The sequence below is a fragment of the Nannobrachium achirus genome (genome assembly GCF_963921795.1).
Source record: "Nannobrachium achirus genome assembly, chromosome: 20".
Taxonomy (NCBI): domain Eukaryota; kingdom Metazoa; phylum Chordata; class Actinopteri; order Myctophiformes; family Myctophidae; genus Nannobrachium; species Nannobrachium achirus.
The window spans coordinates 45,665,269-45,679,275 of NC_137827.1; the positions used below are offsets into that span (position 1 = coordinate 45,665,269).

A 14,007-nucleotide genomic window follows, 5' to 3' on the forward strand; every position below is an offset into this window, starting at 1 on the left:
TTGGTTTGCGTCTGGGGTTATTTTCTGCTGTACTCATTTTTTCCATTCAACTCCCTGTAAACTTCCGTTCAATATAGTTTATTTTCAAAACGAACGGAACAAAAAAAAAAGTCATAAAAATTGCAATCCTTCTCTTCCCCGATAGACAGGATTGTAACACAGCTAACAGTGCCAGTAAAAGTGTCACGAACAGGGTTCATCACCATGCCAGCTTGTGGAGGACATTTGTAAATTCTATTTTTGCCATGGACATACAAATATTACAAGAAACAGTGCTGGACCTAATGTATACTTCAAAGTGGGTTGCTTGAAGGTGTTCCAAATAGACCTGGGTGTATAAATGAACTAAATGGACCCATTAGTACACACAGAGTTATGGGGGCCCTTGATAATAAAACCTTTGAGAACCACTGTCCTAGTAGACTCCTAATGTGCCATATAACCTAATGTGCCATATAACATAAATGCTTGCTCTCCTACAGTGCGGACGTATCGCTGCTTGCTCCCGCTTAGGCTCGCTTGTGCTTACATTCTTCTGCTGATACTGATGTTTTATTTTTTCTCTGAGAAACTACAAATGGATCTTGGATACTTATAAAACTCCGGGATTGTTTTGCTGTACTGCAATATACTATTTTTTGCCACTTGGTGACTGGATACGTAGCATCTAGCTAACTAGCAAGATGGCCGGACCAACCATTTCTACAAGGGTTTATCAGAAACTGCTTCAGAGGATTGCAGTACTGGAAACGGAATTATTCCAATTAAAACAAACCCAAAGACTGGATAAACCACTCGCCTGGAATTCCCTTGGTGCAAAGCCAAAGATGAAAGAACGGACGACGGGCAGGACACCCTCCCAAAGCCCTCTTATCACCGACGAATGGCCGGAATTACCCCGGCACAGCGCTGCTTCGACCCCCCTTCATAAATGGGCAACTGCCAAGGGGAAAAACACTGCTAAAAAGTCAAACGCAGTCCAATCTCCACACACACCGAGTGTGCAGCTGGCAAACAGATTCACGCCACTGGCCGAGGATGACAGGGGTAGCATCTCCCCAAGCTGGCTAACAGAACAGCTACTAGAAGCCCCCCGAAGTCCCCCTGTTGACAGAGAGAACGTCCCACCCAGCAGGGTAAGAACCACCTCAGTGATTGATCCTGACATTTTGATTGTGGGCGATGCTGCTTTAAAAGGTGTCAAAAGCATAAGAAAGAAGAAGGCAAAAGTTATGTGTTTTCCCAAAGACACAGTCTCTGACATGAAAGACAGAATTCTGGATCTTGTCAACAAACACCAAACGGTGAAAACCCTGATTCTACATACTGGCACATATGACACAGAAGAAAAACAGTCAGAAATCTTAAAGGAGAATTTCAGGGCTCTATTCAACACATTGAGCTTCCTGAACAGTGACATAGAGCTTTGGATCAGCGGTCCCCTACCGCCTATGAGAGGCACAGACGAGAATTTCAGCAGACTGTTCTCTCTGAGCAAATGGCTTTTAGCTGCATGCACCGACAAAAATGTGCATTTTATTGACAACTTCAGTTTTTTCTTCGACAGAAGACACCTATTTGCTGATGAACGGCAACTAAATAAGCTAGGAGCAAAGATATTTTTGCAGAATGTTCTCCATGCTCTGGCCTTGGCCAGAACACAGCAATCCAAAACAACAGATTGTGATGAACAACTCTTATCTGCAACCCACGAAGAATCCATAACAAGAGATAGTGTTATGGTTACTGAACTGCCCCCCTCGGCCGAGGGGGGAACGGCCTTGGTCCCTGCCCTCCCTGACGAGCATGACAGTATGGTTACTGAACTGCCCCCCTCGGCCGAGGGGGGAACGGCCTTGGTGAACGGAGGAGCTACCGTTGTCCCTGCCCTCCCTGACGAGGAACTGAATATGGACAACATCTCCGCTGAAGAGTGGAGTAGACGAATGAATGCAGAGTTGGAGTCACTCAGGGAAATGTTCGAAGAGGACAGTAATGAAGAAGAGTTTTGTGGATTCCCTGCTTCAGCCGTGGCTGGCCCGAACAGTGAGCAAAGTGAACTGGCAACTGACAACGGAGAGTTGACAGAGGAAGAGGAGGGGGCGGGTACAACCGCCCCATCACCCCAATCCTCCTCTTTCTCACTATCTCCAATGCCTCTTCTAGAATTCACGAATGGAATGAATGAACTCATTAACACTGCGTTAAAAATGACCCCGGCCAGACACACGGTCAATGGCCCGGCGGCACAACCACCACAGGACAAACGCCCGGCACCACAACCACCATCCCTGAAAACGCCTGAAATTGCCCCGGCCGTGCCCCAGAAATCTGTGGCCTGGGTGTTTTCGCCCCCACCCATCCCTCCACGACCACAACGACTGAAGACCCAGGCCTCCCAGCTGGACAATACGTTTAGCCGTTGATGTCAGCTGGGTCCATTATACCCAGCAACTAACGTATCTGGACCCGATGCTCCTTCAAGCGCTTTTATTAAGCAGGCTCACAACATTTCTACTGTAATTTCAAATAGAGAGTCCAGGATAAGCAGTGGCTCTGCTAATTTAGCTAACTTAACTTACATTCCCTGTAGGGGCTATAGTACAGTAAAATGTCATAAAATAAACCTGGCACTTTTTAACATCAGGTCACTTTTAAACAAGTCCTCCTCTGTAAATGATATAATCTGTGAAGAGAAATTAGATATAATCTTTTTAACAGAGACATGGCTGGGCAACGATGGAGCTTTTGCACTTGGTGTCGCCTGCCCACCAAACTATCACTTTATTCAATCAGTGCGCGAAGGAAAAAGAGGCGGAGGCTTGGCATACATTTTCTCTGACATTTTTAAATTCAAGTGCCTGTCCTTTGGAAGTTTTTCATCCTTTGAATATCAAGCTAACTTATTTGAGAGTCAATCCTCTGTTCTAATGATTACGATATATCGCCCACCAAAATGTAGCAAAGCCTTATTTCTTACAGAAATATCTGAACTTCTATCTATCTGTTCCACGGACTATGAGAGAACCCTTATTGCTGGTGATACTAACTTGCATGTGGACACTGTTACTGATCTTACAGCTATGAGTTTCTTACAGTTACTGCATTCCCTTGATTTTGATCAGCATGTTACCGGGCCAACCCACAATCAAGGCCACACCCTTGATCTTGTGATCTCTAAAGGGCTAAATATTTCTATGGACAGGATTATCGCTAAGCCTGATTTATCAGACCACTATTTACTGTGTTTTAATATGACTGTCTCTGATCTAGAAAAAAACAATAGAGAATATACTATAAAAAAGAGATTTTTCGGTTCCTCGGCAGCAGAAGAGTTTGCCAGCCTTCTTGCGTGTGCACCCCGCCTTCCGGATATTCCCTCAGTAAATGATATGGTTCAACGTTTTAATCTTAAATTGGAGTCAGCTCTGGATATAGTGGCTCCTATGAAAACTAAAAAGAAATATAATTCCAAAGTAACACCCTGGATAAACGATCATATACGTTCACTCAAAAAACAATGCCGCAGAGCAGAGCGAGCTTGGAGAAAAAATAAATTAACAATCCACCTACAGATATTTAAGGCGTCAACAGCCACCTATAATAAAACCATGCGTCTGGCTAGGCAGGCCTATTTTTCCGGAATTATTAATGAGAATAAGAACAATGCTAGGGTCTTATTCTCTACCATTGAACGCCTTTTAAACCCCCCCCAGTCCTACAAGCAGTCACTCCCTGCCTCTAAAGCAAAGTGTAATGAGTTTGCATCCTTCTTTGACAACAAAATTGTTAACATTCGAGCTGGTATTACGAATAATACTGTCACAAATGCAAATGCGGTTAATGGTGCCATGTGTAAAAGCATCGATAAATCTAGGGGGAGCCTAGTATCATTTTGTGCAATTGATGAAGAGGAACTTCGTAAAACCATATCGCAAATGACATCGTCTTCTTGCTCGCTGGATGCAATACCCACGCCGTTTCTTAAAGAGGTTGTAGACTGTGTTATTGAAGATATCCTAAAAATAGTAAACAGCTCTATACAATCAGGTGTCTTTCCAGACTCACTGAAAACGGCTGTAGTTAAACCCTTACTCAAAAAACCCAACCTTGACCCGTCCGTGCTGGATAATTATCGACCCATCTCTAATTTGCCTTTTCTGGGCAAGGTCCTAGAAAAAATTATCTTTCATCAATTGGATGTGTTTCTGCAGAACAATAAGGTGCACAACAAATTCCAATCCGGCTTCAGGAAAGGACACAGCACAGAAACTGCACTTTTAAAAGTTATTAATGATCTTAGGGTGGCTGCTGATAACAAAGATGTGTCCGTTCTCCTACTGCTGGACCAATCGGCGGCTTTTGACACAATTGACCATACAATTCTAATACAACGTCTCGAACACTGGGTAGGACTGTCAGGTACAGCTCTGTCCTGGTTTTGCTCTTATCTGACAGGCAGAAGCTACTCTGTTAATCTAGCTGACTTCGAGTCAAACAAACACAACATCTGCTCTGGTATTCCACAGGGCTCGATTCTTGGTCCTTTATTATTCTCCCTCTATATACTGCCGCTGGGAGAACTTATTTCCGCTCACGGTGTGAATTTCCATTTCTATGCTGATGACACCCAGTTGTACCTTTCGGTGGCTACGGACGACCCCTGTGCTCTAGACCCATTGCTGACGTGCGTGTCCAGCATAAAATGCTGGATGAGTGAGAACTTTCTCAAGCTAAATGAGGACAAGACAGAAGTTCTCATAATAGGTTCTACTGCCCAGAGAGAATCAATAATAAATAGACTTGGTAACCTGGCTAAAGAAAATAACACCTCTGTTAAGAACCTGGGGGTGATCATTGATGCTGAATTAAATTTTAATACACACATTAATCATGTCACGAAGATTGCCTTCTTTCACCTTAGAAATATTGCGCGAATTAGAGCCTATCTGTCGCTGAACGATGCAAAAACGCTGATCCACGCTTTTGTTTTCTCTCGGCTTGATTACTGCAACGCACTTCTCTCTGGTCTGCCAAAGAAAACAACTGACAGATTACAACTTGTTCAAAATGCAGCAGCCAGAGTTTTAACAAAAACTAAGATAAGAGAACATATTACTCCAGTTTTAGCGTCGCTACACTGGCTCCCGGTTGTTTTTAGGATTGATTTTAAAATTCTTTTACTTGTTTATAAAGCTCTAAATGGTCTGGCACCTTCGTACCTCTATAACTGCCTGCATAGATATGTTCCAACCCGCCCACTCAGGTCCTCTAGTGCAGACCTACTTGAGGTGCCAACAATGACATATAAAAAATATGGTGAGGCAGCTTTCTGCTTCTATGGACCGACAGCTTGGAATAAACTACCACTACACCTAAGACAGGCAGCCTCGGTGGATAGCTTTAAAGCACAGCTCAAGACCTATTTCTTTACTCTTGCTTTTAGCTAAATTTTTTAATCCCTATGCTGCTATTGACGTCCGCACGGCTCTGAAATTGTTCTTCAATGTTCTATGCTTTTATTTTTTCTTGCTTTATTGTAATCATTTTACTTATCTCTTTTTTATGTATTTTTATTTCTATTTTACTTTTTCTCTGTTAAGCACGTGTGCTTCATTTTATGCTCTGTAAAGCACTTTGAGCTGCATTTCATGTCATGAAAGGTGCTATACAAATAAAGTTTTATTATTATTATTATTATATAGGGTCATAATAACTCTTTATTGACCTGGAGACTGAGACAGTCAGTAATAGGACATTATGATTAATAAGAACATTATTATTATGTCAAAACAAAGGCTAAAATGTGCCAATTCTTGTAAAGAGCACATATTGATGACCCCTGGTTGCAAAAAGTTATCAATGTAATAGCACCTAGGACCCATGAGTCCCCTGTAGTGTTGCTTTAATTCATGTTGATTAATTGATTGAAGACTTTATTAAAAGTTTGCATAGAAAAAGGTACAGTTTCATGACGGTACAGTTCACTGGTACAAGGCCAACAACTAAAAGGATGTCCTAGAAAGCACTTGGCTTATTTAAACAGGAAACCACTTGTGGTAACATTTAATGACAGATGGATAGAACACAGTACTACGTTTTCATGTTTTGATTGGTTGGTTGGTTGGTTAAACACTTCATTAGAAGTTTGCATAGGAAAAGTAAGGGCAGAACAATTCACTGAAGGTCAACTAAGAGGAAATAACCACAAAAGCATGATGGCTTGTTTACATTAAGGTCCTTCTACTCTCAATTCATACAAGTTGAAAATAGCCAACTTACTAGGTTTCGTTTCGTTTCTTATAAAGACATTTAACTAATTGAAAACTTATTTAAAGACTGATAAGCTAATGTAAAAGTCTGCACGTTAATATCATATCCCTAGTAGAGTACTTACGAGGTTTATGATTTATGACTAGTGCGATGCATTGTTTTAGCTTTTAGCGTAGCTTGTGAGCTTAGCTTATCAGTTAGCAACTACACGGACCAAACAAATAGCAACTACATGTATATTGGGCTTACCTTTGGCTTTGAGAAATCTGCAAAACTTTTGTTTGCAAGTAGAGTTGCATCTGCCGCCACGCCAATATTGTTGTGGATAATATATCCGGTGTTCTGTTCTCGCGTGAACACTGGTCAAACCCTTGAAGAATCAGTCGTCTGGCAACGCGAGAGTAAGGCCAGAACGGAAACGGATATGACGTACAGACATACGGATCCATGTTGTCATAGCAACCCATATAAACTAGACAGCTAGCGAAATTATAAACGTTGTGTTGTTAATATAACAACGTATAAGACGTCCATTTCTGTCTGGAAATGCTAACAAAATGCGTTAAGAGCCGAAACGTCTTTAAAAGTATAATAAATCATAATAAAATAATGACGTAAAAACGTTGTGTGCATACAAAGTCCATGCACTTCAAATATAAGATGTCCATTTCTGTCTGGAAGTGATAAAAATATATTTTAAGTGCCGTAACGTCCTTAAAAGTATAATAAAGTATAATAAATCTGAATAAAAAAGAATTACGTCAGCCATTTTTGTCATGGTCACGTGACCGCACAGGGGCTGTGCTTGCCTTGCATATGTTAACATTGTATCATCCAAATCAGTGGGTGATAAGGGTCTACTGGAAACTCCTGGTAGTTCAGTAGTTGACTACTGGCTGATATCTAAGGTATGACAATTCTGAAAAGGAGGCCATTCAATAGAAAGATAACACGTGTATCGGGTGCCACTGAAGTATAGAGCATTGTGAAGATTCTGAAGAAAGACATCATAGGTATCTTTCTGCAGCACCTGAACTGATCTTAAAACCAGACAATGGGGTTTTCTACAGCTTCACTCAATGCCCTGCTGTTGACCATGAGTGGTAAGAATTAATATCATATTAGACTACAACATAATTATCTCAGATTTGCCTTTTTTCTGAAGCGATACGTGCGTTTTTCATGGTTTTCAAAGTCAATAAATAAGAGTGTCCACTGTCCACACAGGTTTTCAGGCAACTGCTCTAGTTCTGACCCAGCCCAAGACCGTCTCTGTGAACCTGGGAGACAATGTGAAGATCTCCTGTACTCAAAGTGGTGGCAGCCGCAACACCTATACTTTGTCTTGGTACCAACAGAAACCTGGTGGTGTTCCAAGGTTTTTAATGTATACAACTGGCAACATAGCAAGTGGAGTACCCAGTAGGTTCTCTACATCTGGATCTTCTTCAGCCCAAACACAGCCTCTGCTCATCAACGGAGTCCAGGCTGAAGATATGGCAATGTACTACTGTGCTTGTGCAGGCTGTGGCTCAGACCACAGTGTTACAGTTCAGCGAGGAGCCCATACAAAAACCCTACAAACATGTTTAGAATGAACTAGAAGCAATGGAAGCGCAGAACCTGTTTGAGTTGTGTCAGGTGAAGTGATCATACATTAGACATGGGTTCAGAGTCTATATTTAGTCTTTATGAACCTTTTCAAAGTTGTCATGGATATAAAGTAGTGAGTGAAGCATGAAGAGAAACGCTGAGCAGCAGTTTACAGCACAGAGGTTTTTGTACGGAGACAAATCACTGTGAGCTTGGGTAGACACTGGCTTTGGTGAAGGGACTGAAGTCACTATTGGTAAGTGTGGGCTTTTCTCAAATTAATAATAGTAATAATATGGAGAGAAAAATAATTGAATATGCAAGTAAATGTATGTCTTTTATTTGTATTTTGTTTTCCAAATAAGCCACAAAACAAATAACTATTTAAATGCATTAACTTTGTTGAATAACTTGAATAAATTCAATGCTCTTTTCTGATCCACTCATTAATAATGTTTATATTGTTTTATTAATCATATCCAAGTCCAGCTTTAAAAGTATATGTATCACAGAACATCAAATGAAGCTGAGTGGAAAGTACAATATTATTGTACCTTAATGTGTTTAGATTACTCTGGTGATGAATCTAATAGATATGGTGACAAATTGGTTCCATCTGCCAGAGACTTTTGCTGCATGTCACGATCTTTCTCTCCTTGTTTATCTCTCTCCACTATCTGTCAATGTTGAATAAAGCAATACTGTAATGACAACAAAAATAATAATTATTATTCATATCAAATATACAACAAACATATATTTATATTTACTTTTTAAAGATTTGTGTAGCTTCTTCAATTTATTCAACTTTGAGGTAAATATTTCTAGAGTTTTCTGTCTGTTAGTCACTCCTAAAAAAAAGAGACTATACTGCTATCACACAGGGGTCTATACTTTGGTACCCTCCCCTACGTGACACGTTGGGAGCTTGTAGATCAGCTAGTTTTGACGAATGTTCACCTATTTTTTCGAAACGTTTGCCTATTATGACATGCCCAGAATAGAGGTACAAAGGTTCATGTGGTTAAGTAACATGTTGTTGTCATGTGTCCTCTCCTCTCAGCTCGTCCTCCGTCTCCCCCCAGTCTGGTCCTGATGGCTCCAGTCCAGCCTCCTCTCTCTGGGGACAGTAGTGCCACCCTGCTGTGCCTGGCCAAGGGCTACCACCCTGACGGTGCCACCCTGTCCTGGTCCGAGGACGGAGCCTCTGTGACGGGCACCCAGGTCCAGACGGGCCCGTCCCAGCGCCAGCCTGATGGCACCTACACCCTCAGCAGCCATCTCACCCTGCCCTCCACACGCTGGCACTCAGGACACAGCTTCAGCTGTCACCTGAGTCACTCAGCTCTCAGCAGCCCGCTGAGCAAGAGTGTCACCAAGCAACAGTGTTCCCTCTGAGACAAGAGGAACACATGGAGAAGATCCACTGATGAGTAGAGAGTAGATGGAGCATGAAAATATACACATACAATTATATAGTCTGCTATATTATACTGCTTTATACTGTATGTGATAGTCTATTTTCTATCCACTGATTGAAGACCCCAGGGAGAGAATTAAAGGTGAATTAAATTGTATTTCAATGTTTTGCTGATCACTCCTCTGTGTTGAATAAATAACTATTATTTTAACTCATTACAATGTGTATTAAACTAACTAATACCGATTATATGATGTCATGGTAAAGAGCACAGTATATTAAACCTGACTGCGCCAGATGATAGCAGCAGTGCGTTTGCCTGGCTGCATACCGCTCTGCTACTAGGGCGGTAGCCTACGCACTACTGCTACCATCTGGCTGGTCAGGTTACAGTATATTGTAATACAATGGCAATTAAATACTTTTAAATAATCTTTCAAAATCTTACTTCGTACACAAATGTCACACACATGTTATTCAGAGAACATGTGACATAGAGGCAACTGGGAATAGACAGTATAGGCTACATGTCATTTAAATATTAATGGTTTATTAACAAAGGTAATAGAACCAGCAATATTAACACATCCGTTGAACCACGATTTGAACAGATTATATATTTCCTTTTTATTTTAAAGGTATTTTTATATCAATACCCTGACTGATTTGGTGGGCCCCAAAAGATCCATAGTAGAGACAGGAACTAAATGGATGTTATACAGCTATATCTTTATCTATGAATATTGTATTTCCTTAATTTCCTTAATTTAAGCGGTACCAGCCCCATTATGAGCATATACAAGGTAGAGCAGCAACAGTATTTTCACGAAATACTGATTGTAAAAAGCGGAACTTCTGTAATAGCTTCATATTTAATAAATAATGTATTTACTGCATTCCGAATTGATGTTTTGTCTGCTACAGTGATCCTGATGAGAGATTCTGAAGCACGTTTAGTTTTAGGGAGAGGCAGAAAGCTACAAGACAGAAACCAAGACAACATCTGCACTCACATGCACTTCATGTAAAAAAGAAAAGACATGAAACAGGAAGTGAAATGGGTTCTAACAGCATGCTGGTTGTATAAGATGAGGATTTGTATACAGCCTATGCCTATACACTCCACACACTTAAAATCATTAGCATAAGACAATCAGTGATTTAGCAGCCCAATAATATTGAGCATACAGTATCAACAGAGAAAGCCAAATCTCATCGGTCTCAAAAATCTGCTCTAAGACAAGTGATTTCACCTGCTGTTCACAAACCATTTGGGATGTCAGTATTCATCTGTTGACTGCATGCAAATGACAGAGGAAGAGAGTGTTTCTGGTTGGCTGCTTGTTTGAAGACAATGGATGACTGGTTGAAGTGTGTGTGTGTGTGTGTGTGTGTGTGTGTGTGTGTGTGTGTGTGTGTGTGTGTGTGTGTGTGTGTGTGGGGGGGGGGGGGTCAGTCTGTAAGGCTTCCTTATACAGTAGGCTATATAGAGGGCTAGAGTTCCACTGAAGTGTAGAGTATTGCGAACAGAGACATCATACTGTAGGTAATTTTTTGCAGCACATGAACTGATTTTAGACCAGACAATGGCCTTTTCTACAGCTCCACTCACTGCCCTGCTGTTGACCCTGAGTGGTAAGAATTAATGGCATATAGAAATTCAATTTAATTACAACCTTGTATTTTCTTTTCTTTTTAAAAAAAATCTTTTTTGTGACACAGTAAGTTCAAGGGTTTCTGGTGGTTTTCAAAGACAGTAAATTAAAGTGTATTTCTTTCCCATAAGTTTGGGAGCGGTTATTGTCTTGACCCAGTCCAAGACTGTCTCTGTGAACCTGGGAGACAATGTGAAGATCTCCTGTACTGAAAGTCGTGCCAACGGCTATACTTTGTACTGGTACCAACAGAAACCTGCTAGTGTTCCACAGTTTTTACTTTATACAACTGGGAGCAGAGCAAGTGGAGTACCCAGTAGGTTCTCTACCTCTGGATCTTCTTCAGCCCAAACACAGTATCTGCTCATCAATGGAGTCCAGGCTGAAGATATGGCAACGTACTACTGTGCTACTTGTGGAGGCTGTCGCTCAGACCACAGTGTCACAGTTCAGTGAGGAGCCCATACAAAAACCCTACAAACATGTTTAGAATGAACTAAAAGCAATGGAAGAGCAGAATATGGTTAAGAGTTATGTCTGGTAAAGTGATCATACATTAGACATGGGTTCAGAGTCTATATGTACTATTTTTATCAACCTTTTCATGGATATAAAGTTGTCACTTGTAGTGAGTGAAGCATGAAGAGAAACCCTGAGCAGCAGATTACTACACAGAGGTTTTTGTACGGAGACAAATCACTGTGTAGACACTGGCTTTGGTGGAGGGACTGAAGTCATTATTGGTAAGTTTAGCTTTTATTACTTTTATTGCAAATAATATGTACCATACAAAGGTTAGGGTTAGGGTTAGCAATTAAATACAGCTTTTTTAACTTTTTATTTTATATTTCAGATAAGTACAAAGATAAAATGGTTCTATGGCGATTTTGATTGAGAGTTTTATGTTACTATTTTTTATTTACAATTTACAATATGCACATAAATATAAATATGGATTTTACAATCCTTTGATGAATGTATTACGCTATATGGAAACGTTTTTATTGGAATTAATAAAAAAATTCAACATACATTTTTTTTCTTACAAAATTGCAATAGTTTTGTCAATACGATTCTAAACTCAACGTGAAGTCAGCACTTAACAGCACTTTATTTAAGTCATTTATCATTATAAATGGTAGGCAGAAAAACTAATATTAAATGGAAATATAGCTTGCAACAAAGACAACATTTCAGAGAAATAACTACAACAGGAAAGAAAATATTTCTTGCTGCTTTTTAGTAGTTTAAATTGATTTAGCTTTTATTTTCTGATCCACTTATGTTAATGGTGTTTTGTTAATAATACTCTAGTCTTGCTTTAACATACTGTATAGGGATTGTGTTCCCCCTGCCCTTTGTTGCATAAAAACTAATCCTAACTCCTAACACCAAGCCTAACCATAACCTGAGGAAAACATAGGCATGAATGAACCCATACATGCTCAAAATGCCTGTGTATCAAAGAACATGAAGCTCTGAATGAAATGAAAATAAAGTTTGTGGATTTTATAATCCTATGACGTATGTTGATGAATCTATTAGATAGAAAAATCTAATCTAAGTAAAATTGGACGTAATTTCAAATGCAATACAACAATTCGATATTTCCTTTTAAAGATTGCAGTAGTTTTCAGTCTGTCAGTCAGAAACTGTGTTTTTACAGTAAACCTTTCAGTGACATGTTGTTGTCATGTGTCCTCTCCTCTCAGTAACATGTTGTTGTCATGTGTCCTCTCCTCTCAGCTCGTCCTCCGTCTCCCCCCAGTCTGGTCCTGATGGCTCCAGTCCAGCCTCCTCTCTCTGGGGACATTAGTGCCACCCTGCTGTGCCTGGCCAAGGGCTACCACCCTGACGGTGCCACCCTGTCCTGGTCCGAGGACGGAGCCTCTGTGACGGGCACCCAGGTCCAGACGGGCCCGTCCCAGCGCCAGCCCGATGGCACCTACACCCTCAGCAGCCATCTCACCCTGCCCTCCACACGCTGGCACTCAGGACACAGCTTCAGCTGTCACCTGAGTCACTCAGCTCTCAGCAGCCCGCTGAGCAAGAGTGTCACCAAGCAACAGTGTTCCCTCTGAGACAAGAGGAACACATGGAGAAGATCCACTGATGAGTAGAGAGTAGATGAAGCATGAAAACATACACATGCAATTATAATAGTCTGCTATGTTAAACTGCTTTATAGTCTATATGTGTTAGTCTATTTTATATCCACTGATTGAAACCCTGAGGGAGAGAATTACAGGTGAATTTCAATGTTTTGCTCATTGCTTCTCTGTGTCTTGAATAAGATAATTAAATCATCATCGATCGCCAACAAATCTTTTAGTGTCATTACATTGTGTAACTTACTACAATTGTAATCTGAGTAAAGGGCACAGTATGTTATATTAAAGAGGGCATCACAGTACACAAATGGTATTCTGAGAACATGACATCTAGAGGCCACTGGGAACAGACAGTTATACGATCAGTATCAGTGTTTGTTAACAGAAGTAATGCCAGTGATATTTAGGTTGACACTGTTTTCATTTGATCTATTAGTCATTGTTACAATCTGTGTATACTGTATGTGCAAAATGGGGAGAAGACAACCACAGACACTGAGGGTCTATGTACATCACATTGCAAACAATGAAAAACATCACAGATGCACATACAATCGCAAACACACAAATGACATGTTTGGTGAAAATCTTCCTCACTTCTCGATTTTGACCTTGATTTATTTGTGACACCAGTGAGTCTCTCTGTCTGTCCTGGCACTTTTCGGTGCCCAACAAGATCCATGCATATTATATCACATTTCCTGTGTCTTTCAAACAAGTGCTACCGGCCCTATTGCAGTATTATGCACCTTAGCAATGCTTCACTTTTAATTCCTAAAAGTCCTCAGAGGAAATTATTTATTTACTCTGCATTATAGAGTTACTGTTGCTGTACTGACATATCATCTTGCTTATTATTGTGATGTTTTATCTGCTTATTGTAAGTCGCTTTGGATTAAAAGCGTCTGCTAAATGCCTAAACTGTAAACTGTAGAGTAGTTTGATATCTGCTACA

At 40.5% G+C, this 14,007-nt stretch overlaps 2 gene segments (V, D, J or C); both read left to right on the forward strand.

The window, feature by feature from the left end:
- LOC308305381 (immunoglobulin kappa constant-like) overlaps positions 1-9,404 on the forward strand; it is a 37,195-nt gene extending 27,791 nt beyond the window's left edge. The window contains exon 2 of the C gene segment in view: positions 8,930-9,404.
- A 1,468-nt stretch (positions 9,405-10,872) lies between these two features.
- On the forward strand, positions 10,873-13,022 carry LOC308306196 (Ig lambda chain C region-like). The segment is given in 2 exons: positions 10,873-10,921; positions 12,688-13,022.
- The last annotated feature ends 985 nt before the right edge of the window (positions 13,023-14,007 follow it).